Source organism: Monodelphis domestica, chromosome 5 (assembly GCF_027887165.1).
Source record: "Monodelphis domestica isolate mMonDom1 chromosome 5, mMonDom1.pri, whole genome shotgun sequence".
In the NCBI taxonomy this organism is placed as follows: Eukaryota; Metazoa; Chordata; class Mammalia; order Didelphimorphia; family Didelphidae; genus Monodelphis; species Monodelphis domestica.
Genome location: NC_077231.1, coordinates 111,671,452 through 111,697,827, shown reverse-complemented (window position 1 = coordinate 111,697,827; position 26,376 = coordinate 111,671,452). Strand labels below are relative to the sequence as shown.

Sequence of the window (26,376 nt, the reverse complement as noted above, 5' to 3'; positions counted from 1 at the left end):
TCCAGCCTAGCCTCTCTGGCTGCTCTCTCTTTCTCTCTCCTTTTTCCTCCAAGCCTAGCTTCAGACCTCCTGCTGAGACCACTTCAGTGCTCTTTTCCTGCCATCTTATCCTTCCTCCCCCCTTCCTACCTCCAGCCCAGCTTCTCCAGATGCCCTCTTCCCCTCCCCCCAGTGTAGTTCCTCTGTGGAACCCCTGCTGAGCCAAGCTTTTTTCCCCCACATCCTCAAGTTGACCCCCCCTTGCTATCCTGCCATCCTCCCTCCCTTCCTCCTCCACCTTTTCTTCCATCCTGCTACCACTGCTACCTTCCACACTCGCCCCAGATCTAGATCTCCCATGAACACTCCATATCTGGATCTCCTCTGTACTCTAGATCTTATTTTTCTTTTCTCACCTACCTCTTGCTTCTTGCTACTGTTTCTCTCTCTTCCTTGCTCTCCTTTCTTGCCTTGGCGCTGGGCTGAACCTCTCCACTGTAGGAATAGGTGTAATGGAAAGGAGAGCTAGAACACAAGAGAAGAGATGATTGACAGCCAAGCTCTTACAAGCACAGAATTCTAGAACCTTCCTCTTCTGCCTTGCAGGATCTCCTGTTCCTGCTTTCCTTATAACAATACATATGATCCTGCATACCAGGATGTACAAAACTTGCTCCAGGCCTTTTTGACTGAACGGGAGAAAAGCAAAATTATTTCTACTGTTCATAGAGCCTGAGGAAAAAATGTGGTTCAGTGACCAGAACACAACCAAAAATGGAATATAAATGATGAAGAGGAATAATTGCCTTTCCAGGGAGGCATTGCTAAAGGCAATGTGAGAATTCCCCAGCAGGCCAGGTACATGGACCAAGTTTGAAAGCCTTAAGCAATTGGAGGATGAATCACCCTCCCAATTTATCGATAGACTACTTGAGCTTGGAAGAAGGTACATAGACCTTGATATCACAAAAGAAAGGGCAGTATGGCAAATAAGGAGGCAGATTGTGAATAACTGCTCCAAAGTGGTCCAGGAATATTTTAAGAATAACTGCCCAAACTGGCATAATATGGACCTTGAGGAATTGCTCAGGGTCACAGCGTATACATCAAAAGAACATGAACAAAAAAATGTTGAAAGAAATACTTTGGCAGCAGAATTACAGAAAGAATTAAAATCTTTAACAGAAAGACTTGACTAACAAGCCAAAGAGAAAGAAGGTCAAGCAGCGGCCATTGCCCCTTTGCAGGAATCCACACATTAATTGCTCATATGCTGTTTCTGTGCAAAAAGAGGTCACATAATGATGAATTATAGGAATTGGAAACATGGAATTAGGAATAATAACTTCAGAAATTACAACTTTAGAAATAATAACAATTATAGAAATAATAACAATTATGGAATTAATAATCCACATCCAACTCCAAATTAGACAAACAATAACCCACATCAAAATACTCAACAACAATATATCCAAAGTGGAGCTTGTTCACTCTATACTTGGTGTGAGACTGCACCTCAGGCTAGTGGAGCCCAAGGTACCACCCAAAGATCTTTATTAAGTTGTGAGGAGGGGGGATAGGGCACTGGAATCAGAGGGTAGAACAACCTTTGATTTCCCAGACCCTGATGTCTTAATGCCTGTTATCCCTAACCCTCCTCCCCCTAGTGATGAACATCATCTCCTGGACACCAGGGCCTCCAAATCTGTATGGATGAGTACACCTGATTCTGATTGTAGTTCCATTGGCTCAATAAATGTAAAAGGGTTATCAAGACCACCTTTAAAGGTCCCAAAGATTTTTCTTTGGATGGTGTCTGTAGGACTCTTAGCAGTGGAACATACTTTCCTTCTAATGTCTAACTCCCCTATAAATCTCCTGGGGAGAAATCTTTTCTGCAAACTTTAAGCCACAATAACTTGCTCTCCAGATGACTCTATATCACTGGAATTGCCTGAGGAACCTTTGAATTTTCTCCCTATATTTTTATCAAACAGTCAGGGAATGAAGGATCCCATTTTCAAAATCTTAGCAGATATTCCTGAATATCTCTGGGCAACATCAACTTCTGATATTGGCCTCCTTAAGTCAGCTGTTCCTGTTCAAATTAGGACAAAATCTGGCCCACCTCTTTCTATTCCTCAGTACCCTCTCTCAAAGGAAGCAATTGAGGGAATTAAACCAGTGATAAATTTGTTAATTGAAAAAGGCATCATAGTTCCTGAAAATCTTCATATAATACACCCATCCTACCTGTAAAAAAGCCAAAATTCGGCCCCAATAGAAAAACCTGTCTATAGATTTGTCCAGGACTTAAGAGCTGTAAACAATCATGTTATTAAAAGACATCCTGTGGTCTCTATCCTTAATTCAATTCTCTCTAATATTCCTAGCACAGCTACTTACTTTACTGTAGTAGACTTGTACTCAGCATTCTTTTCTATTCTGGTTCATGAGGATGCCAGATATATATTTGCCTTTACCTGGAAAGGTTCTAAATGGACTTGGGCTCTTTTGCCCCATGGGTTGATGGATAGCCCTACATTATTTTCACAACTTCTAAGTGAAGACATAGACAATATTAAATTTCAGTACAGCAGTTTGATTGAATATATGGATGATTTGGTACTTTCTTTGAATAAGTCTTACCCATTGCTTATTGTTTTATAAACATGTTACTTTATTTTGTGAAAATCATTTGCACTCACACTGTGGATCATGGCTAAGTTAAAAAGGAAATGGATCTAAATTTTTGGGTAATTATCCTTTACCTCTCCTTGAGTGACACTGATTGTAAGATTTATATTTTTGATTGTCACTGCTTGTAAGATATATATTTTTGATTTTTAAAACATTTTTTATAATTGCATGTGCAATTTGAGTTTTCTGAAGCACATATCATCAATATTAAAAAAAAATTGTTTTTTGCTTTTACACTAGTGTAGGTTTAGTATGTCCTAGCCCTAAATGTAAATGCATGCCTAACAATCTTAGTCTGTGGAACCTGCCACTGGTTATTTAACTGTTATGGGACTTTGCTTCATATATATATGTCTGATTCAAGGAAAAGGGTTCAAAAAAATAAAAGGAGCACAGATTTTACTTACACAGTGCCAAGGAAGCATGGACTTAACCTGAATAGTACCAAAAGAACACACAGGTCAAAAAAGAAACCAATCCAGGTAGGACAGATGAAATTCTGCACCAATGTGAAAGAACTTAAACTGTGTGTGAGACTCAAGGTTGAAGCACTTGACATATGTTAAGACACAAAACTCCTTGTACCACACTCCTTGTGAAATACTTTCTATCAAGTACATAACAATTGGCTGTTCTGGCTCTTCTATCCCTTAGAGATGATGAAAGATCAGACCAAGGAATAAAAATCTAGTCCCTTTTCCATCTTTCATGCTGTGGCGTTTGACTGTGGTCTTGGTTTCTGAGTGGGTAAGTGCATGATGTTGGACATGGATTGCTTTAGTCAGGCCATGATTTAAGAACATGTTGTGATTTTGTTTTTCCTTATTTAGGATTTTTTTCATATAACATTTGGAATTTTTGTGATATTTTTTGATAATTTTATCTGGCAATGATTCATATGCCTCATATCTCAGTCATGTATCCCTGTGTGATTTCAATGCTTCTTTATATCCTCCTGAGGGGGATTTGTGTTGTTATCTTATTATGAAAAGTTTAAGTTATTTTAAAAAGTAATTTTAGGGTAAGAAATTTCCTGCCTCCCAGAATCCAAAAAGTGAACTCCTTGCAGAAAATACCATAAGGATGCCTGTAGAGACCACAAACTGCACCAAGAGAAACTGAGAAAATCTTTTGATGTGCAAAATTGAACTTTGGGGGATTGAATACATTTGTTTTATATGTCCTTTTATGTTGTACCAAATAGGACTGCCCTCTGGTTGCTTTTGTTATTTTTTCCCTTTTGTTTCCTTATCCCCAGGTTGTTGTATTTTCCCCTTGTAAAAATGTATGTATCTTCAGTTTGTTATGTTTGAAATGGTCCACGGGCAGACTGGTCTCCAAAAGGATCATCGCAGGGTATTATGGGTTTTGTGAAGACTTCATGCTAGAACTACATTCCTCAGCATGCCTCAGGTTCCCTTCCTGCTACTTCCTGGCATGGGATTAGTCTATGAATGAATCAGTCCTGTGCTAGGGAGGGACCCTTCCCATCTCCTTCCTGGTGTGAGATTGGTCTATATAAGGACCAATCCCTCACCAAGGAAGGCCTTGGAATCTGACTTGATTTGAGATTGAGTGGGGATAGTCAGTTTCAGGCTGGTGGAACTTGGTTTTTCTTTTAATAAAATTTTGTTAAATCAAAGACAGAGTTGTTTGTTTTTGTTTTTGTTTGTTTCCCCCCACCCCCACCCCCGCAGCATTTCAGACTGGAAGTTCAGGACTTTTTAGTCCTTTTTCCACATCACTTCCCTTCCCCCTCCCTACCCCCACTTCATGGAAACCAATCACAGTCTTTCAATTTGCCTAGCACTGCCTGGGGGGGCAGTGGCCTCTGTAGTTATCACCCACTCTAGCAAGTGACTTGTGAACTCTTAAACTTACTTAGTGACTGGTAAGGTACCAAGTAGAGGTACTTAAGTTTTTGGTTTATTAACTCAAAAGTTGCTGCTTAATAGACAAAGAGAGTTTAATTCACTCTTCACAATATGGGAATAATTTATAAAGTTCTTATTATGTGCCAGGTAGTGTGCTAAGTATTTTTACACATATGATCTTATTTGATCTTCTCAATAACCCTGAGAGGTAGGTAATATCATAATCCCAATTTTACAGTTGAAAAAATGAGGAAGACTTGACTTGATTAACAGAGCTTTAAATATTAGCTGTCTATGGCCAAATTTGAACTCAATTCTTCCTTACTCTTAGACTAAAAATGTATCCACTGAGCCATCAATTGCCTTTATTTCTTCTTCATCAGTTATGAATTCGTCTTTTCCACTTTTGATACTGGTAATTTGATTTTCTTCTTATTTATTTATTTCAAAAAAATTGTTTTCTGTACCCATTTATCAGTACACAGGTGGCATGGTGTACTCTGGAATTATTGTTGATCACTTCACAGATAAAGAGTTCCTATTTTTCCAAAGTCATTTGCCTTCATCATATTTTTGTTTCTGTATAAATTGTTCTTGTTCTGTTCATTTCACTCAGCATCAAATCATACAACTCTCCCTAGATTTCTCTGAAACTATCCCTTTTCTTATTTCTTAAAACACCTTGGTATTCTTTTCCCCATTTGACTAGCATTTTATTTTTTCCAAATTATACATAAAAACAATTTTAACATTCATTCTTCAAACTTCTGAGTTCCAAACTCTCTCTCCCTCCCCACACTGCTCCTCATGATTGATTATAGATTATCCATCTCATTTCCCTCTTAATTGTGTTATAAAAGAAAACAGACCAAAAAAAAAAAAACCAAACAAACCCCAAACCAAAATAAAAACCACACAAAAAAATAGTAGAAGTGAAAAATAGCATGCTTTGCTCCACATTCAAATTTCTTCAGTTCTTTCTCTGAAAGTGAATAACATTTTTCATTGTGAATCCTTTGGAATTGTCTTTTTTTTTAAATTTAAAACCTTTACCTTCCATCTCGGAGTCAATATTGTATATTGGCTCCAAGGCAGAAGAGTGGTAAGGGCTAGGCAATGGGGGTCAAATGACTTGCCCAGGGTCTCACAGCTGGGAAGTGTCTGAGGTCAGATTTGAACCTAGGACCTCCCAACTCTAGGCTGTGGAATTGTCTTTCATCATTATATTGATGATAGCTAAGTCATTTACAGTTGACCATCATTCAACATTGCTTTTACTGTGAACAATGTTTTGCATCAGTTCCTGTAAGCCTTTCCAAGTTTTTCTGAAATTGTCCTGCTTTATCATTTCTTAAAGCATAATAGCACAATTGCAATACTATGACACACCTTGTTCATGCATTTCCCAATGGATGGACATCCCCTCAATTTTAAATTTTTTGACAGTTCAGAAAAAAACTGATATAAATATTTTATACATATTTTTCCTTTTCCCACTTGTTTTTTATCTCTTTGGGTCAGAAACATAATAGTGGAATTGCCAGGTCAAGGAATATGTCCAATTTTATAGCCTATGGGTATAGTTTCAAATTGCCTCCAGAACCCTTGGATCATTTCACAACTCCAGCAGTAGTGCATTAGTATCTGAATTTTCCCACATCTCCTATATCATTTAGCATTTTCCTTTTCTGTTTTTTTGGCCAATCAGATAGGTGTGAGGTAGTACCTCAGAGTTGTTTTATTTTTTATTTATTTTTTTTTTTAAAGAAACCCTTACCTTCTATCTTGGAATCAATACTGTGTATTGATTCTAAGGCAGAAGAGTAGTAAGAGCTAGGCAATGGGGTCAAGTGACTTGCCCAGGGTCACACAGCTGGGAAGTTTCTGAGGCCACATTTGAGCCTAGGACCTCCTGTCTCTAGGCCTGGCTCTCAATCCACTGAGCTAGCCAGCTGCCCCCTCAGAGTTGTTTTAATTTTCATTTCTCTTTTTCTTTTTTCTTTAAACTCTCATCTTCTGTCTAATTTTTCTTCTTTTAATAAAGAAGCTTTCAAGTTTATACTTGGATTATAATTTAAGTTTTATTACTTTTTTTTTTAAAAACCCTTGCCTTCTGTCTTAGAATTGATAGTAAGTATCCGTTCCAAGGCAGAAGAGTCATAAGAGCTAGGTAATCGGGGTTGAGTATTATACCCAAGGTCACATAGCTAGGAAGTGTCTGAAGTCAGTTTTGAACCCCAAAACTGTCTCCAGGCCTGGCTCTATATTCATTGAGTGACCTAGCTGCCCTTTGCATTTCTCTTTTTCCAATTTTTCTTCTACCTTTCTAATTTGATTTGGAATGATAAACAATGAAAGGAAGAGAAAGAGAGAGAGAGAAGGAGAGAAGGAAGGAAGGAAGGAAGGAAGGAAAGAAGGAAGGAAGGAAGGAAGGAAGGAAGGAAGGAAGGAAGGAAGGAAGGAAGGAAGGAAGGAAGGAAGGAAGGAAGGAAGGAAGGAAGGAAGGAAAGAAGGAAGGAGGAATGAAATCCTTTATATACAAAAATATAGTGGCTCTTTTTTTGCTGACAAACATTACAAACTGAGGAGATGCCCATCAATTGGAACAAGTTGTGGTATATTATTGTCATGGAATACTATTATGTTATAAGAAATGATAAGCAGATGCTTTTAGGAAAAACTGGAAAGACTTTCATTAACTAGTGTAAAATGAAGTAAATATTGTAGGAGATTATATATAGAAACAGCAACAGTATGTGATGATTAGCTGTAAATAACTTAGTTATTGTCAGCAATACAATGATCTCAGACCACTCCTGAAAGACTTATGATGAAAAATACTATTTATCTCTAGAGGCAAAATTGATGGACTATAGATCAAAGAATCCTTTTTTTTTACTTTATTTTTCTTGTTTTCTTTTTTCCTTTTGATCTGTGCTTTACTTTACAACATGATTAATATAGAAACTTTCTGAATGATTGAATATGTAAAATCTATATAAAATTGTCTTCTTTCTCAATGGGGGAAAGGAGGGAGAGAATTTGTAACTCAAAAATTAAAAAAAAAACATGGTAAAACTAGTTTTTATATATAGTTGGAAAAATAAAACATTAATTAAAAAAAAGAAACTTTGGATGTTGAAGAGGATGAGAATAAGGGATCAGGTAATGGGAATGGGTTGCCCAACACGTTTCAAAAGATGTTCTCTAGAATTGAGAATCATTAGGATATAGAGGGTATGACCAGGCATAAGATTGTTCATTATTGAGTGAAGAATGCCACTCTTCCCAATGGATGTTGGAGATCAGGCTAGAGGAAAGAAGAGGATGAGATAGGAGGCCTTGTTTCTAAGTCAGAACTCAAAGGCAGATAAAAGCTTTCCACGTGAGCAACATAGCCTTTCTTTTTCAACCTGATGGTTTTGAGGGAGACATGTTGTCATTCTCTGGGTGGGGCCTTAAACAGTTTCCACTTGGGCTAACCTTTGGTTCATGAATACTGACCTTTGTTCTTTGTATTGTTTTTTTCCCTTGCTTCTTAGGTGGAGTATTAGACTTTAAATAACAACCTTGTGAGCTTCAAAACATCAGGAGAGGGAGTTGCCAGAGGTCCAGGAGCTGGAGTCTATGCCAGATTTTTACAGACAGATGAGCCCCATGAGCACCAAAGACCTAAGCAACATGCCTGACCCAGCATAGCAATGAATGGAAGGCAGTCAAGAGGGCATGCCTCATCCATTGGCTCTGCCACATTTGGAAATTAACTTATTGGGGTGAATGCTTTGAAACAACTGCTTTTAAATTGAGCCCAGTCTTCCCAGGGACCAAGGTAGTATAAGAAAGACTATATCACCAGATATTGTGTGGAGATATTTTATAATAGCTATTCTTGCTATATTTTTTCAGTATATATTCTTTTGTAAAAATTAATGGATGTTATATGGTTAAATGACAGTGAGGCACTAATCATTGAAGGCTTTCAATGATGTAAGGGAGATATTAACTATAACTGACTATTGATAGTGAGGAGAGCACACAAGGATGGGGATTTGAATTAACAGCAGTAGAGAATCATCTCAGCCCCTATGGCATACTCCTAAAACCCTAGTGGAAAATATTGCTTTCTGGTTATAATTGGGATAATGACTCCTTCCACTCCCTCCACCCCCAGTTTGTACAAAGGTTCCACTTCACCCTCTTAAGAGAGGAGTCCGATTCTAGAGCCAGAGCTATGAATATTGTTCCTGATGCCTCCTTGGTCAAAGGTGAGGTGGAACAATGAGCCCTGGGTGAATGTAAGGGCAAGTAAAGGAAAGATTTTAAAGTAGGTTGCTAGTCTGTGGCCTCTGCCAAGTGGTATTTAGCCACTGTGCTTGATGTGCCTTTTTACTGGCCATCTCTCATGTTTGGCATGCACTCTTTCCTCATTTCTACCTTACAGAATTTTTCTTTTTCTCCAAGACATGACTCAAGTCCCACTTTCTAAATGAAGTCTTTTCTGGTCCTTTCAACTACCAGTGCTCTCTATCAAATCATCTTGTATTGAGTCATTTTTTATAGTTGTATTATTTATAGTTATATGTTTATTTATTGTTTCCCCCAATAGAATACATTTCTTCCAGGAAGGATTGTATCATTCAGTGTATTCATAACTATTCCCAATACAGTTTCTGGCACCCAGTAATAATTTAATAAATATTTGTTTATTATGTGCCCTTTTTTCCTATTCTCTCAGCCATCACTTAGAAAATTTGAGACTCTTATCTCCTCTCTTCTGAGATACTGCAATAACTTCTCTACTCTCTAATCCATCTAATCCACATAGTCCTGCCAAAAATCACCCTAAAGCAGATATCTAATGACGTAACTTTTCTTCTTAGGGATTTCTAGTCATTCTCTCCTATCCCTAGCATTTTTTTTAAAAGCTTCAGCTTGGTATTTAAAACCCTGTATATTTGATTCCCATCTTTCCAGACTTATTTCATATTATTCCCTTTCATGCATTCTGCATTTCATTGACAATGGTCTACTAGTTATTTTTCTAACTTGGCATTTTCTCCTCCATCTTCCACTTGTGCCCTATTCCATATACTGTCTCATAAACTTGGAATAATGTCTGATTTCACCTCCCCTTCTTAGAATCTCTAGCTTTCTTCTGAGCTCATTATAGACCACCTATGTCAGTGATGGTGAACTTTTTAAAGACCAAGTGCCCAAACTGCAACCTTGCACTGTATGCGAGTCCCTCTTCCTTTTCCTAGACAGGGGGGATAGGAAATGCTCCTATTGGACTACACAGCAGAGGTGCAGGTGATGGGAGAAATGTCCTTAGGCATAGTGGAGAGGGGAAAGGAAACAGCCCCATCTGGCACACATGTCATAGGTTTGTCAACACAGATCTTTCCTAATCCCTTTAGTGCTTTTCAAATAATATGGTAGTTATTGATTTGCTTGTTTGCATACCTTATTAGAGCATAGGATCTTTGAAAGCAAGGGCTATTTTTTGTCATTGTATTCCCAGAATTTGTGCATATTGCACATAGTAGGTACTTAATTAAAGCTAGTTGAGTTGGATTTAAATAAGGAAGGTTCTTGCCAATATAACATAATAGGGGCTAGAACTCTCCTTGGTACAGAATCTCATTAGGAGCAATCAACTTCTTTTCTCTTCATCCTTTAAGTGAGCTTTCTGAAAATGGCCTCAGGGTAATTTTAAGAATTTAGCTCAGAAGTTTGATGGGCAAACAAGGGATAGAAGAACAACCAAGTAGTGCTGGTGGAAGGAGAATATATAGTGTTTGGGAAACAGGGGAAGGAAAGAGGTAATGTGGTAGTAATTATTCATAGTCTATATGAAAGGTTAGAGGCAGAAAGTCATTTGGATATGCGATAAACCAAAATAAAAGTGTTGTGCTAAAGATAACTAACAGATGTGGGGTTTTTGAGCAGTAAAACAACAACAAAATCAAAACGCAAACCCTCATAACCTTGTCTCATGCAGATCAGGGCAGTTAGTCAAGGAGTCCTCTGGGAAACAGAATAAACATGTCTATTAGTGGATAGTTGAACTCTGGAGGCCAAGAGCAGGGACCAACAGACAAAACTGAAAAAGAATGACCATTATCTGCAGGAAGAGAGTTAGCTGAGAGCAGAGAAGAAGAAAGTAGAAGGTTTGCGGAGGGAGGCACCATCTATTAGAAAGAAATGGAAGAAAATAGGTAACTAGTTGTCACAGAGGATAAGATGTCAGACCTGGAGTCAGGAAGACCTGAATTTAAATCCAGCATCAGGAGCTTACTAACTGTGTGATCCTGACATGTAGGAGAGAGAAGAAAATGGAAAGAAGGCAGGCTGGTACAATATCAGAAGACTTGGGTTCAAATTTTGCCTCTTTCTCTACTTGTGTAACCTTAGGCAAGCCATTTCACCTCTCAGGGTTTGTTTCCTTCTGTGGCAATGAGAAGATTAGACTCAATGATCCTTTCAAGCTCTAAATCTATGATGGATGGCCTATGAAAACCATTAAAGCAGAGCTAGGTGATAAAACACAAAGCTGCTGCAAAGGACAGAGCTGGCATTTGATAGCAGAAGAGAGCTACAGGAAAATAGCAAAGGTCAGCAGGTGGGGGTTGATATTGGAGGGGGAAAGTGATAAACAGAGAAGTGCTGTAGGAGGAAAGCATAAATAAAAAACTAGGGAATAAATCCTAACAAAATCCCATTGATTTGTAGGACTGAGAGTGCAATATAGTTTTTTGGGGGGAAGAGTTGTTCACCAATAGTGGTTTTTTTTTTAATTATAAAAATTATTCTGAGGTTAAAGACCATAAAAATAGTGTTTCTATACATGGAGCAGAACATACCAAAAAATGATTCCCTATGAAGTAGTTGCTTATTTTTAAAAATGTAGATAATAAATTCTATTTGCTAATTTCAAAACTTTCACTTCTCTATGCTTCTTTCCTTCTGTTTTCTTCTGTATATTTAAAAAAAATTTTTATGGCCCACTTATTTTTGGCATCACTATTGCCAATTCTTCCCTCCTTGCCTTTTATTTAACAATGTTTGTGACTGCTTTTAAAAATTTGATACTGAAAGAATAAGAAAATATCTCAAGACAGTCCAGGTCAGATTGAATACTGAGAGAAAACTAAACCCCTTGTAATATATATGTAGACAAGCAAAATGCGTCTACAGTGGTTATATCCAGAAATGTGTCTTTTTCTGAATTTTGGGTCCATTATTTCTGTCAGAAAGATAGCTTGTACTATTATTAGTTCTTTGGAATCATGGTTAAGCATTGAATTGATCAGAATTCCTAAGTCTTTTCTTTTTTTAACCCCTGCCTTCCATCTTAGAATCAATTCTAAGTGTTGTTTCTAAGGCAGAAGAGAGGTAAGGGCTAGACAATACAGTTAAGTGACTTGCCGAGGGTCACACAGCTAGGGATTTTCTGAGATCAAATTTGAACCCAAGACCTCCCATCTCCAACCCTGGCTCTCTATCTCTTGAGCCAATGAGGTACCTATAATTCCCAAATCTTTTAAAGTTGTTTTTCTTTACAGTCTTGCTTTCTTTGTACAGATTATTTTCTTAGTTCTTTTCCAATTCATTCTATATCAGTTCATGGTACTTCAGGTTTTCTGCAATCATCTGTCATTTTTTACAGAGCAATAATATTCCATTACATCTATGTTTTACAATTTGTTCAGTCATTCCTTAATTTAGAGGAACTCTAAGGCATCCCCATTAGATTCTAGTTCTTTTCTTCTTCCTCAAAATCAAGAAATTTGCTTTGTAGCTAATCTGTCCTTGGTATTATTTTCCTTCCTACAACCTCTTTCCTTCCCCAATTTTGCTTGCTGAGACTAATGTTTTTCTACAAAAATTGTCTCTATATGTTTAACCTTCCTTTGTGTCAGATATGAGTAAAAATCATTTGATACACATTTCACCTGCCTCTTCTTCCAAGTCTTCTTACTCATCCCAGTTATAAAAGCAAGTTCTATTTTCTTTCTTCCTATGTGAGAATATTTCATTTACATTCTTTTCTTTCTTCCCTTCAAAATAGAACCATTTCACCACCAGAACTTTTAAAAAAAAAATTAATTCCATTAATACCCTTTGAGGACATTAAGGTTCTGAAGAAACACTTGTTCCTTCCCTCCCCCATCAGAATGTTAGCACTCCATTGCTATTCAGCAACTTCTGATTACTCAAATTTACCTTTCTAGATTTCTCTGGGCTGCTGTGTTTGTATTCTAAAGTCCCATTTCTCTCTGGTCTTTTGATCAGGAATACTTGAAAAAGTCTCTATTTGAATAAAAATCCATTTTCTCCCCTCTAGAATGACACCTAATTTTTCAAGATATTATTCTTGGTTGTAAGCCTTTATTGGGTAGCTAAGTGGTTCATTGGAAAGAACACCAGAGCTAGAATCAGAAAGACCTGAGTTCAAATCGGGTCTCAGACACTTCCTTACCTATGTGTCCTTGGGAAAGCCACTTAACCCTGTATGTCTTGGTTTCCTCTCTTCTGTAAAATAAAACAGAGAAGGAAATGACAAACTACTTCAGTATTTTTTCAAAGAAAATCCCAAATGGGGCCATGAAGAGTTGAATGTAATTGAACAATAGCAAAGCTTATGTCTTATCTTTGTGAAGTTTATATTCTAAGATTTCCTCTAATTTTTAGTACTCCAGGCCTTGTGTCATCGTTGGTATTTGAACTTCTTTTTTGGATGCTTATATTTTACAATGTGGGAGCCCTGGATTTTGCTTATGACACACCTGGGACATTTTCTTTTGAGGCTCCTTTTAGAAAGAGACAGGTAGGTTCTTTTTATTTTACCTTATCCTCTGGTTCTAATGCATCTGGGCCATTTGTGATTTCTTGAACTATAAGTCCAGGTTTAAAAAAATATATATAATGGTTTTCAAAGAGTTCAATGATTTTTGAATTCTTCTCCTTTTTTTCCTGGTCAGTTTATTTTGATATCTTATGTTTTCTATTTTTTTTCAGTCTTTTGATTTTGTTCTAATATTTCTTTCTGTCTCATGGAGTAATTGATTTGTTTGATCTATTCCAGTTTATAGGGAGTCCATTTCTTATTTTCTTTTCAATTCTTTCTTCTAGAACTTTTAATTTAAAAAAATCTTGCTTCATTTCTTTTAGATATCCATGTAATTCTTATGTGAAAATCCACCCCCATTCCCCCACCTCCCAAGACAGTATTTGTAATTGTAAGTTATTTCTTTTTGGAGCTCTCTAGATTCACAATAATTTTTGATGCTGCTTGGTAGTTTAAATTTTTTACTTTTCTCTCCTTTGTACTTTAATTACTAAATTGGGGCTTTGTGCTAGGGCCAGGATCTGCCTTTTACTGATGCTTTTGGGTAGGGTGGTCAGCCTTGGTGGGTCGCACCCTAGGTCCTCTGAGTTTTTTTTACTAACTTCTACTAGAGCTAGATTTATTTGAATCTTTTGATGGTCAGAGCACAGGTTATTTAGGGCCCTTTCTGGCATCTCAGGAAGAACCAATTCTTCAGGGAAAAAAATACACAGTGCCCATTTTAAAGTTTAATCTGCATTATTAACATTTTCTCTATTACTTTCTTAAGTCTGGACTATCAACAATACAAATCAAGGAAGCTGATTTCTGAGCCAAAAATACACTGAAGATTAATAATCAATGCTTGAGAGGGGATTCCAGCTGGTATCAGTAAATCCCTGGTTAAGGAACTCAGAGCAGTTGGACTTGGGCTGTTCTGGTCTGAATGCCAGCAATGGTCAGGAGCCACAGCTCTCCAATACTTTCTTTTTTTTTAAATTTTATTTAGAATATTTTTCCATGGTTACATGATTTGTGACTCACTCCCTGGCTTTCTCCTTCCCCCTCCCAAAGCCGACAAGCAGTTCCACTAGGTTATACATGCATTATTGTTCAAAACCCATTTTTATGTTATTAATATTTGTAGTAGAGTGATTCTTTAATATCAAAACCCTAATCACGTCCTTATCGCACTACATGGTCGATCATATATTTTTCTAGTGCATTTTCTGGTTCCACAGTTCTTTCTCTCAATGTGGATAGTATTCTTTCTCACAAATTCCTCTAGATTGTCCTGGGTCATTGCATTGCTACTGGTAGAAAAGTACATTACATTCGATTGTGCCATGATGTATCAGTCTCTGTGTACAATATTCTCTTGGTTTTGCTCCTTTTGCTCTGCATCAATTCCTGGAGGTCATTCCAGTTCACATGGAATTCCTCCATTTCTTTATTCCTTGCAGCAAGATAATATTCTATCACCAACATATACCACAATTTATTCAGTCATTTCCCAATCGATGGACTTAGGCTTTTATGTTGATATGAGAAATCTAAGGTAATATGTGGTCACCAATTTAAAATATTATAGCTGTAAGGAAGAGATTACAACATCAGTGAGATTGGCAAGCAGATACAAGGAATGGAAGCTTGAAGGACTGTCAATCAAGGAGAGAAGGAAAGATTCCAAAGAAGAATTTGGTCAGGGAGATAGTTAAATTCAGCATCTGAAACTGATCACTTCTTCTCTCTTGAACTGCGGAGAAGGAGCCAGCAGGCCACTGCTCTGAATTTCTGGCTAGTGACTTAACATTGGAAAAGACTAGGGCATAGCTCTGAAGATCCTTTTCAATTTATCAACAATATCCCCTCAGAGACAAATCAACTTTACTTCCTTGTATTGGATTTCTTAGTAGATTAGGGAGACCATAAATTCCCTCTGCCCTATCCCAACTCCCTAACTTTCTTTCTTTAAAATAAATCCCTTTTTGAAAGTACTATAGTGTGAAATTAGTCTATTGAAAGCTGTTTTTAACTTGCCATCTGAGAAGAGCTATTAAGACCAACAGAGAGAGAGACAAGAAATGGGTAGGGGGAAGGAGTGAATATCCCAGCTTCTCCTTTAACCTATTTCTTAGTGTCACTGCTCCAGCACTTCTCTTACCTTAAATATCCCAGTTGAGGAGCCTCTATTACATAGCTCAAGTCAAAATGACTTTTAGTAGTGTTTTTTTTTTGTTTTGTGTTTTTTTTTTACAAAGAGGTGGAAAGAGTGAAAGTAGAGAAATGTAAGAAGAGGGTAGAGAAAGTGTCTAGCCTATGTAGTAAGGAAATTGGGAAATATATTGATTAGGTATTGATAAAATAAGGACTTTAAGTAGGTGCCTCTGAGGATGCAGGCAAGGCAAAGTGATATGCATGAGATCAGAACTTGGAAGCAAAAAACAAAAGATTCTGTCAGATGGTCAGAGCTTCTGGGAGTTACAGACTGGCTTGTTCTCTCTCTGGCTTCTGGTGAAGACAGACATCCCAGCTCTTGCTCTTTGCTGTATATAGGGGAGAGAGAACTCTAAGCCATCTGAAGAGGTTTTCCTATCCTCTCTACCATGAGAATTCATCTTGGAGAAAGAAGTTGGCATATCTGTTTTCGTGGAAAATGGTTTTTAGAGAAGAAAGATTGAAGGCTGTTTGCCTGGGCTCAGGATCATCTAAGGGTTCCCTTTTGGTCAGCCAGCCTCTGCCATATTGGACTGGTTAACTCTGCGTTTCCTTGGATAAATCTTTAATAATATTAATTTTAATAAGGATTATAGTTAGATTGCAGTCAGATAGCATTTGGGTTGTTTTGTTTTTTTTTTAGTAAGTGCTAGGCAATTTCAGTGTAGCCAGAATATCAGAAGAGTTTGCTGTGAGGCAAATGTAGGAGGAAGTGGGCAGATATAGTTCCCTGTTAGTATTTGTTACTAATCCTTATAATTATATTTGTTAAATATAAATAAATAGATTTTTTATATATAGATAATCTCCAAGTAAGTTGCATACTGGCCTGGTGAAGGGAAGTCACTCCTGGCTTTCCTTCTGAGGGGATAGCTGACATACTTTTGTGAACATCCACAAAGTATTTTACAACAGCATCCTCTTCAACAACACCAATAATATCCTCAATATTTCATGTATCACCCAGGGGTGTCTTATACAAGGGTTCCACCTCCATAGCCTCCTCCAAGGAAGGAAAGCCTCTCTGGAACTCATCTTTCTAGAAACCAGGAACAGAAGGCTAGCTACTCAGTCAACCAAGAAGTCCAAAGGAGAAGATTCAGGAGCAGTCCTTTAAGAAGCAGTCCAAGAGCCAAAGTCAAGGTCCAAGCCTAAAGGTCAAGTCCAAACTGTGATAAAGGATGGAAAGGTTTGCAATTTGAAAAACTGTGCAAGAACTGAAAAGTGCAAACCTAGGTATGATTGATAGTGGCATATGACCAAGGGTCCCATGGGAGCCTGAGGAGAGGATCTGGGAAGACTCCATTTTGCCCCAATGGGCTTTTTCTTCTGATCTCCTGAGGAAGTCAAGAGGAAGGTCTGAAGAAGTTTTTCCCTGTGCTGAACTGAGGAAGGGTTCCTGTATCTAGCTGCTGATAGCATTCAGTCTCACTTGTACATCAGGACTTGCTTGGATTTCTAAACCCAACATATCCTGGCTCTAATTGTTTTTTGGACCCTGCTGAATTAGATTTGGGAACTTGGTTAAGTTTTAGTTTAGTAACATACTAAGCATAGTTAGTTAGTTTTTAAATAAGAATAAGCATAAGTAAATCCCTAAGCTCTTATTCCTTTCCCTTCCAAAACAATAAAGTAGATTTTATATGTTTTTTCCTCTTGTGTTTCCCTTATCCAAAATCCTATCCTAACAAAACCCACTGCCAAATGCCAAGTCACCAAGAGAAGCTCCTTGGACAGGAAGTTCAGGACGTTTTATAGTCTTTTTTCCACATCACTTCCTGCCCTTTCCTCCACCTCATGGGAACCAATTGCAGTCTTTCAATTTGTTTAGCACTGCCCAGGAGGTAGTCTGTCACCTCTGGATTTATCACTCACTTTAGTAAGTGACTTGGGAACTCCCTTACTTAATGTTAAATTGGGGTGTTTAAGTTTTTGGTTGATTAATTTAAAAATTGCTGATTGAGAGGGCAGCTGGGTGGCTTAGTGGATTGAGACTCAAGCCTAGAGATAGGAGGTCCTGGGTTCAAATCTGACCTCAGACACTTCCCAGCTGTGTGACCCTGGGCAAATCACTTAACCCCCATTGCCTAGCCCTTACCACTCTTCTGTCTTGGAGCCAGTACACAGTATTGATTCCAAGATGGAAGGTAAGGGTTTTAAAAAAAATTGCTGATTGATAGACAAAGAAATTTTGATTCACTCTTCACACACACCCTCATTTTCCAATTTTTTGTCATCACAAAGAGCGCAGCTATGAATATTTTTGTACACATTTTTTTCCTTATTATCTCTTTGGGGTATAAACCCAGCAATGGTATGGCTAGATAAAAGGGTAGGCATTCATTTAATGTCCTTTGTGCACAGTTCCGAATTGCCCTCCAGAATGGTTGTACCTATTCACAACTCCACCAGTAGTGTATTAGTGCCCTAATCTTGCCACATCCCCTCCAACCTTTATTGCTTTCCTTTGCTATCATATTGGCTAATCTGCTTGGTGTGAGGTGGTACCTCAGAGTACCTCCACCAACAGTCTCAATTTTCCCACATTCCTTTCTAACATGATATTAACCAATATGATGGATATGAAGTGGTACCTTAGAGTTGTTTTAATGTGCATTTCTTTAGTCAATAGTGATTTGGAACATTTTTTCTTGTGACTTTAGATAGATCTATTTGAGATTTGAGATGTGAGATAGATCTCAAAGGAATGATATGTGATTTTATAAATTTGATTCAGTTCTCTATATAGTTTAGTAAGGGGGCCTTTGTTAGACATTTTCTGTGAAAAAGGTTCCCAATTTTCTGTTTTTCTTCTAAGTTGCATTAGTTTTGTTTGTGTAAAACCTTTCTAATTTAATGTAATAAAAATTTACATTTTACATCTTGCAAAGCTCTCTGTCTCTTGTTTGATCATAAATTCTTTCCCTATCCACAGATATAACAGGTAAACTACTCTGTGCCCCCCCCCCCCCAATTTGCTTATGGTATAACCCTATGTCTAATTCAAGTATCCATTTGACCTTATCTTGGTATATATAGTATGAGATATTGGTTCTAATTTCTGCCTAATTTTTGCATTACTGCTTTCCAGTTTTCCTAGAAGTTTTTGTTAGTGAATTCTTGTTCCAAAAAACTTAGATCTTTTGGTTTAACAGTGGATTACTATGATCATTTTCTACTGTGTACCGTATACCTATTGCATAATCTGTTCCATTGGTCCACTACTACTTAATTTCTTAGCCAGCCTCTGACCCTCACCTGGCTCCCAGTAGCTGTTAGCATGCAGCATGAGATCTGGTATGGCTAGGCTAACTTCTTGCACCGCCCCCCCCCCCCAATTTCCTCAATACTCTTCACCTTTTATTCTTCCACATGATTTTGCCTGGGAGTCCAGGCAAGTGGACTCCCAAATATTTTATATCGTCTGTCCACAGTTATTTTAAAAGGAATTTTAATATCTCTTGCTGTTGGACTTTGTTGGTAACATAGGAATATCGATGTTTCTGTGGATTTATTTTATATCCTGCAACTTTGATGAAATTATTATTTCACTTAGTTTTTTAGTTAATTCTCTACTTGGAGACTGTTTCCTGCAAAGAGTTTAGTTTCTTCATTCTAATTCTTTCGTTTCTTCTCTTACTGCTATAACTAGCAATTATAGTACAATATTGAATAATAGTGGTGATAATGGGCATCCTTGCTTCACCCCTGTTCTTTCTGAGATGGCTTCTAGCATATTTTCATTACAGATAATACTTGCTGATATTTTTAGATGATGATTTTAGATACTACTTATCATTAAGGAAAGCTGTATTTATTCAGTGTTTTTAATAGGAATGGATACGGATTGTATTTTACCAAAGACCTTTTTCGCAATCTACTAATATAAGCATGTGGTTTCTGTTGGCTTTGTTATTGATAAGTCAATTGAATGAACATTAATACCGGGCCAGCCCCAAAGGCACCAAATTCAAGGCTCTTTCCACTGCCTTGGGGACTTACATTCATTTTGGTGGCTGATCCTGTGTGTCAGACTTCTAGCATCATGGGGTGCGTGGGGAAGGGAAAGGGGAGTGTTTGTATGTATTTTAGGACAAATGGAGACCCCCCACTCTGCCAGCCTTCTTACTTTCTAAAGCACAAACTCCCTTTCCTCGATTCTCCTCCCACCTTCACCATTTCTCCTCAAGATCCAGCTTCTCTCCTAGGAGGGAGGATGGATGAGGACCTTGGTGGGGGCGGGGGTGTAGCAGTTCCATGGGTTGGATGAAAGAGGTCGTGCGTGTTGTGTGTACGTGGGTGAATGAGGATAGTAGCTTGTGTGGCATGTCCGTGGGTGGATGAGGGCGGTAGCTTGAGTGTGTATGTGTGGTGGCTGGACGAGTGTGGTCGTGCGTGCGTGAGTGCGCTGCCCGTGCGCGCGTGCTCGCTCCCCGCCGAGGAGGTGAGCAAGGCAGATAGGCTGCCGTTACTCGGTCCCGCGCCTCCATAGCTGCGTAGCTCCGCCCCCTTCCCCTGCCTTAGAAAGATCCCGGGAGCCGGGGGCCTGTGCACGCACGCGGGGCGAAATCTCTAGCGAGACCTCGAAGGCCCGCGTAGCCGAAGGGGGAGCGGAGGGGAGGGAGAGGAGGAGTGCCAGGAGGAGGGGCTCCCTACGCCTCACTGCCGGGTGGACTGGGCGGGTCGCGGTGACGTAGGCAGGCGCCTGGGCGGTGCACTGGTTGTGGCGGCTGCGGCGGCGGCGGCGGCGGCGACGACAGCGACTGCAGCCTTAGAGGTGGTGGCGGAGGCGAAGCAGCAGCGGCAGCGGCATTAGCAGTAGCTGCTGCCAGGGCTAGAGGCATCGCGGACGCCCTACCAGCTCGGCTTAGCTCGGCTCGACAGGCGTTCGAGCGTCTCGCCCCTGCTGAGCTCGCTGCCTTTTGGGTCTCGGCCCGGGCGGAGCCAGTGGGCCGGCGAAGGGCCCCCAGAGTGGGAGGTGGGGCTGGAAGGTGAGGCGCTCGGGACCACCTCCTCCGCTCCCTTCCCCCTCTCCTCCGCGGCCGCCGCCCCTCCCCCGTCGGGCGGCCCCACCCTGCCGGCTCGCGAGATGGGGCGGTGACGGCGGCGGCAGGTTTGGGGGATACCCAGGGAAGATGCGAGGATCAGGGAGCGTGGGGCTGGACCTCGGACGGGCTCTGGCTTGGAGGGGAGGAGAGGAGGGGGGCGTGGGGTGGGGGTGGGGGAGATAGAGCCGGGGGAGACCACGAGGTTCGGTCCTGTTGGTTCCGTGGGGGGTGGGGGTGGGGGTGTGTATGGCACTCTTGTAAATTAAACTGCTGAGGAAGCAGTGGATTCCTTACTATTCCTCTGAAGCATTGGAAGGAAATACTTCTCCAGATCCCTTTCCCCCCTGTCCCCCTAGCATTTTAAAATACACTGCTAGTATTCTGAGGGAAGGCGCAATGATGAATAGAACCGAAGCGAAAAGCCCAGAGGTGAGATCATGTGTTGGGAGTCTCAACTCTAAGCAACAAGACTGTGAGGGCTATGCTTTATCCTGCCTGCTTTACATAGGTGACATTTGCCTCTTTCCCTGCACCCGAATATAAAGACTGTTTTACATGACTCTCTTGTGTATATTTAAAAGGTCTGGCCTTTTAAGAGAGGGGCAAGTTTGAGAGCATCGAGGCCTTGGAAATAATGATTCTGTCACTTTATAGATATTTCTAGATGACACTTTACTGTGGTTGGGGGTGACTATTCACGTTACTGAAGTGAGTTTCATTGGCATTGGATATTTGACAAATAGTTAAATATATAGGTTTTTAATCATTGACATCTCATTTGACAGCTTCTTATAAATGAAATTGTTCTTTTTTTGTGATTAGCAGAGATTTCATTAAATATCTCCTGAATCAAAATGCAGTGTTTCTCTAAATAGGTCCTTTTAACTTTTGAGAAGTTTTTGATGTTCTTATATTTACTGTGCTAGGCATTGTGTTTTGTTTTCCAGAAAAATTTATAATACCATTTCCCAGGAAAATGAAAATCCCACTATGGGGAAATGTTATCTAAGATGCTACCCACATTTTTGTTTTAAACTTATTGTTAGAACAGTAAATAAAACGTTGCTGCCTTTGATTTGTTTCTTTTGTATTTACAGTTCACAATGAATTGACCTTACCTAGTACCTGTTTGTGAATAGAAGCAGGTGTGATATTTCTTTCACTTGTTCTCTTATATTGGATAAGAAATATTTCCATAAAGAAATGTAAAGAATGATTTCTACTAGATTTATCTAACTTTGAAAAATGAATTATTGATGATGTAAGGGGTAGAAACGTGAGGGGTTTTTTATAAAAGGTTGGACTGGATTATTTAAGAATAGGGTCGCCAGGAATTTAATTAATTAATTTAATTAAGATTTATTTATAAAATATAGAAAGAGTGAAAGTAAGAAAAATCAGAGAAAGGATAGGGTGAGATGTCTAGGCTACACACTAAGTATTTTGCTCCAGCCCTGGCTCAACCTAGGCAGAGCTAGTTAGTCCTTAGAGGAAGGGGCCTCAGCCTTGAGCAGAGGACCTGGGGATGCAGGGAGCCTTTTTCAGAGGGTAGATCTCTCTGAGGCTAGTCCTTTCAGAAAATCAAAGGAAAGGGAGTCAGCCTTTCACTCATCACATGTCAGTCCAAAGGGAAGAGGTCTGAGATCTCAAGCCCAAGCTCCTCCAAAGTCAAGTCAAAGACTGAAGAGAGAGCTTACAGGAAGTTCTTGGCATTTTTTAAAGATCATTCCTTTTCGTCACTTCCTGTGACTTTCTTCCATTTGATGTGTACCATGTTATAGCTAAAGCTTTGCTTAGGACTGCCCAGGGGGCAGTCAATCGATTCTGATTCATCACCCACTATCATACATGTGGGTCACAGATCTCTCCCATTCAAGTCTGAGTGGGGTGTGTATGCTTTTGGTGATTAAATCTAAAAATAGGCAGGGGAGAGTTAATTTAATCTTCACAATACCAAACTGATCAGAGAAGTGCTTCCAGAAAGTAACCAGCATCTCTTAGTTACAATTCATTGTCTTTTCATCACTTAACTGAGCAAAATGAAAAGTTTGCTTATAGTATGAATTGATTGGAAATAAGAGGAATGTAAAAAATAGACTCGAATACAGGACTACAATCCCCATGAGCCTTTGCTCCACTTCCCCAGAATGCCTTGTAATCTCACCTGGGCCGAGATCGAGAAGGTATTTAAGTTGATTCAAAGGCTTTGGAGGGGCTCTCGGCTCTTTTGGACTTCCGTTTTGGAGCAGAGGTGTCTCTTCCATGATGTGAGGTTATTTTGTCTAGGCCTCTAGCCTAGGCACATGTTTCTTACTTGTATATTTTTTAATCTTTAACCTTTAATAAACCTCTAAAAAATATAATACTCCTTGCAGAGAGAAACTAATTTCTACCTGCCTCAGTCTCCCCATCTCCCCTAAATTTTAATCTTTACAGGATATTAAAACTATTAACTAAGACAAGGTGTGGTCACAATTGTGTGTAAAGAAAATGTTTAATCTTAGGTTAATCAGAGATAATATGGAATTATACAATGGCTTGTTTTTACTGCTGTTGTAGGAAAATTAAAATGTACATATCTAGTTTAGACTTTTTTAATACTCTTCAGTGAGAGTAGACATAAACATAAAATATGAAATAAGTTGTTAGATGAAATTTTCTGAAGTTGTGCTAGTAGAATGATAATTGAAAGGCTGTTAGTAGGGTAGCAACCTTATTTTCAATTCAAGAAACATTAAATATCTCCCCTGTCCTAAGTTCTAGGGATACAAAGAAAACTCCAACCCCTGAAAGATTACCTGCTCATGAGAAGCTTATGACATTTAAGATTCACATTGTAAATATGAGTTCAGCAAAGATAAAGGTCACTCATTTCTGTTGAATGGCTTATGACTAAAGGAAATTCTATATTTTGGTTTTCTAACAGTGCTACTTGCTGCTTATCATGACTTATGTAGTTATTAAAGTGTTTTTTTTTCTGTTGCATAATGGAATCATAGATGAAATGCCAATTTTGTCATTCATTATTAAAGTTGCTCCTGAGAAACAATGTGGAGTATAGGATAAAGAGCTTGCCTTGTGAGGAAGACCTGAGTTCAAACCCTGCCTCTGATATGATCTTGGACAATTCACTTAATTTCTCAGTTTTCTAAGGAAGTCTCTGTAAGACTAAAAGTTGCAGAGATCTTATCTGTTCTGGTAGAGTTTCTTGGTCCTAGAATTTCTTAAATTGGTGAAATCATAGTTCTAATTTCTTTTATTCAATATTAAAAATATAAAAAGGTGTAAATATATACACATACATGTATATGTGTGTGCATATATACGTATATATTCAGATATATCAATCTTCTTGATTGATTCAAAACCCTTCATAAACTTCCCCCTATCTTTTCAGTTTTCTTGCACCTTATACCTCCCTCTGCATTTTACTATACTCCTTGTATGCTATGCAGCAGCTGACCTTGCTCTTCCTTGAACAACACTCTCATCTCCCTACTCTAGTCTTTTTCATAGGTTCTTACAAATGCATGGAAAGCTTTCCCTTTTCATTTCTTCCTCATGGCTTCTTTCAAGTCCCAGCTAAAACCCCACCTTCTATAGCAGTGGTTCTCAACCTTTCTAATGCCGTAACCCTGCAATACAGTTCCTCATGTTGCAGTGACCCCAAACCAAAAAATTATTTTGGTGGCTACTTCAAAACTGTAATTTTGCTACAGTTATGATTCGGGATGTAAATACCTGTGTTACAAGGGAATCACCTTAAAAGACTGATATATATTAATTTAAGGTCACCAAGGAATCAGCTATGTAATTCCTAAATGAAAAACTCAAGTCAGCCGTCAGCCTTTTTTGGAGTTTAATTACAATAGGAGCAAGAAAGGAATTAGATATATATATAGAGAGAGAAAGGGGAGAGAAGGGAATAGGGCTTAAATACCCCTTCTGTTTAGGCTGGGCCAAAAGGCCCAAGCCCTTAGATAGCTGGGGCAAAGAAAAGAGATCAGTCCCTTTCACTCACGTGTCCAAAATGGAGAAACAGTCTCAGAGGCCCCCACCTTCAGCTTCCTTCAGAGCAAGCTTCCTCAGAGTCCAGGAACCACACCGACCCAAAAAACTCAATCACCACCACCACCTCGAGTCTCCAGACCCTCCTATCTTTAAGGAAACCATCCAAGTTGCCTCCCCTCAGTCCTCACATCTACCAATCACTCTTCATCAATTTCCCTGTCAATGGAGGCTCTCGCTTAACCCAGGACCGCCCAGAGGCTTCTGGCTTTTGCACATGTCTGTTGAAGGTCATATTTTTCAAATGATTAAATCTTTACTCCTTTGTTCCAGCCCTTTCTAAATCCTGTTAACTTGAGTATGGTAGAGATTGGAATAATTAAATTTTGATCTAGGCTGCAGCCCTTACTCAATCCTATTAGGACTGAATAGGGTGGAGTATCTCCATTGTATCAATTCTAAAATCAATCAAGACTCAAAGAAATTCCTGTTCTATGCTCAAGCATAGGTCAAAGTCCTTTCCATTGTTCAGCAAAGGGTTTCTGTCCTAAAGTAATCTTAAGAAGGGAAGAGAAGGAACCTCCCATGCCAATGGAGTTCCCATTCCAATAGACTATCAGTAAGAAATTTTCCAAGTATGAAATATCCCAATGGTGAAATTTCCAACATTTATAAGTCTAAGGAATTTTGAGGTTTACAATCCCCCCTGATGATCATTGGGAGACTAGTCTCCCCATTGATCATTTAACATAATCATTTTGTAGTTCTAAATTCACTTCTAACTAAAGATATACACAATATTCAATTTTCAAAGAGAAATTAGAATAGTGAGAGAGGAAATAGAAAAGAAAAGAAAGCAAAACCAATGTTTGCTAGGCGCATTGACAGAAAGCCAAATTAGGGGCAGTCCCTTTTGGCATAAATGTTACAATAAATGTTCAATCAAAAGTTCAGTTCAATCAATCACATCCAAAGTTCATTCTTGATCTTCTTGATGAAGTGTAGGTTTTTGGCATCTTTCTGCAACAGTTCATTCTCTGGATATAAAAGTTTCAAGCTTCTTTCTTGAAGATCTTTTCTCGAACAAAATCAAAATCTTTGAAAATTTTTTTTAACAGTAAAATCTTAAACAAAAGTCTTGGATTTTTATAAAAATAAAATCTCAAACAAAAAAAATTCAAAAATTCTTATATTTTAAATTAAAATACAATCCCCCCTGAAGTAAGTATTAAAAAAAATATCAAGTTTAGCTCAGAATGCAATGTTCAGTTATGGGGGTGTATGTGTCAATTATCAAAAGAATAGAAAAAAATAATCAAAAACATAAGAAAAACTCAAAATAGACCTTGTATAGGTCCAGTTTAAAGTAATTTCTATCCCACAAGTATGTAGGACAGAATGCAGTAATATTTCACTTAGCCATTTGTAGCCAAGACTACAGGAAGTTGCCATAATATAAGAAGAAAAGAATTAGAATTCTATTTTGATGGGGAAATGTCATTCCCTTGTCTGATTTTTTTTTTCAGAGATATAGGGAGCCAGCATGATAGTCAAGCTTTGTACTTGTTTGAGTACTTCGAAAGGAGTGTAGATACAAGGAAGTCCTACGACTTAAACATAAGTTAAGCGTCGCAACCTTGAGTCTCACTTTAATATTTCATGTGTGCTCTATTGGCACTATTCAGGTTTAGTCTGTGCTCCTTGTTTTTATCCCTTT

The 26,376-nt window shown here is 38.7% G+C and overlaps 1 protein-coding gene across 10 annotated transcripts in view; it reads left to right on the top strand.

Moving 5' to 3' along the window:
- ERC1 (ELKS/RAB6-interacting/CAST family member 1) overlaps positions 1–26,376 on the top strand; it is a 457,438-nt gene that overhangs the window by 49,677 nt on the left and 381,385 nt on the right. For 8 of the 10 annotated variants that reach the window (XM_056800774.1, XM_056800771.1, XM_056800773.1 and 5 more), the window contains exon 1: positions 20,299–20,594. The exons of the other annotated variants lie outside the window; for them this stretch is intronic. The gene's annotated coding sequence lies outside the window, so the exon portion shown is untranslated. Of the gene's footprint in view, positions 1–20,298; positions 20,595–26,376 lie in introns of those variants that run through there. 10 annotated transcript variants of the gene reach the window in all.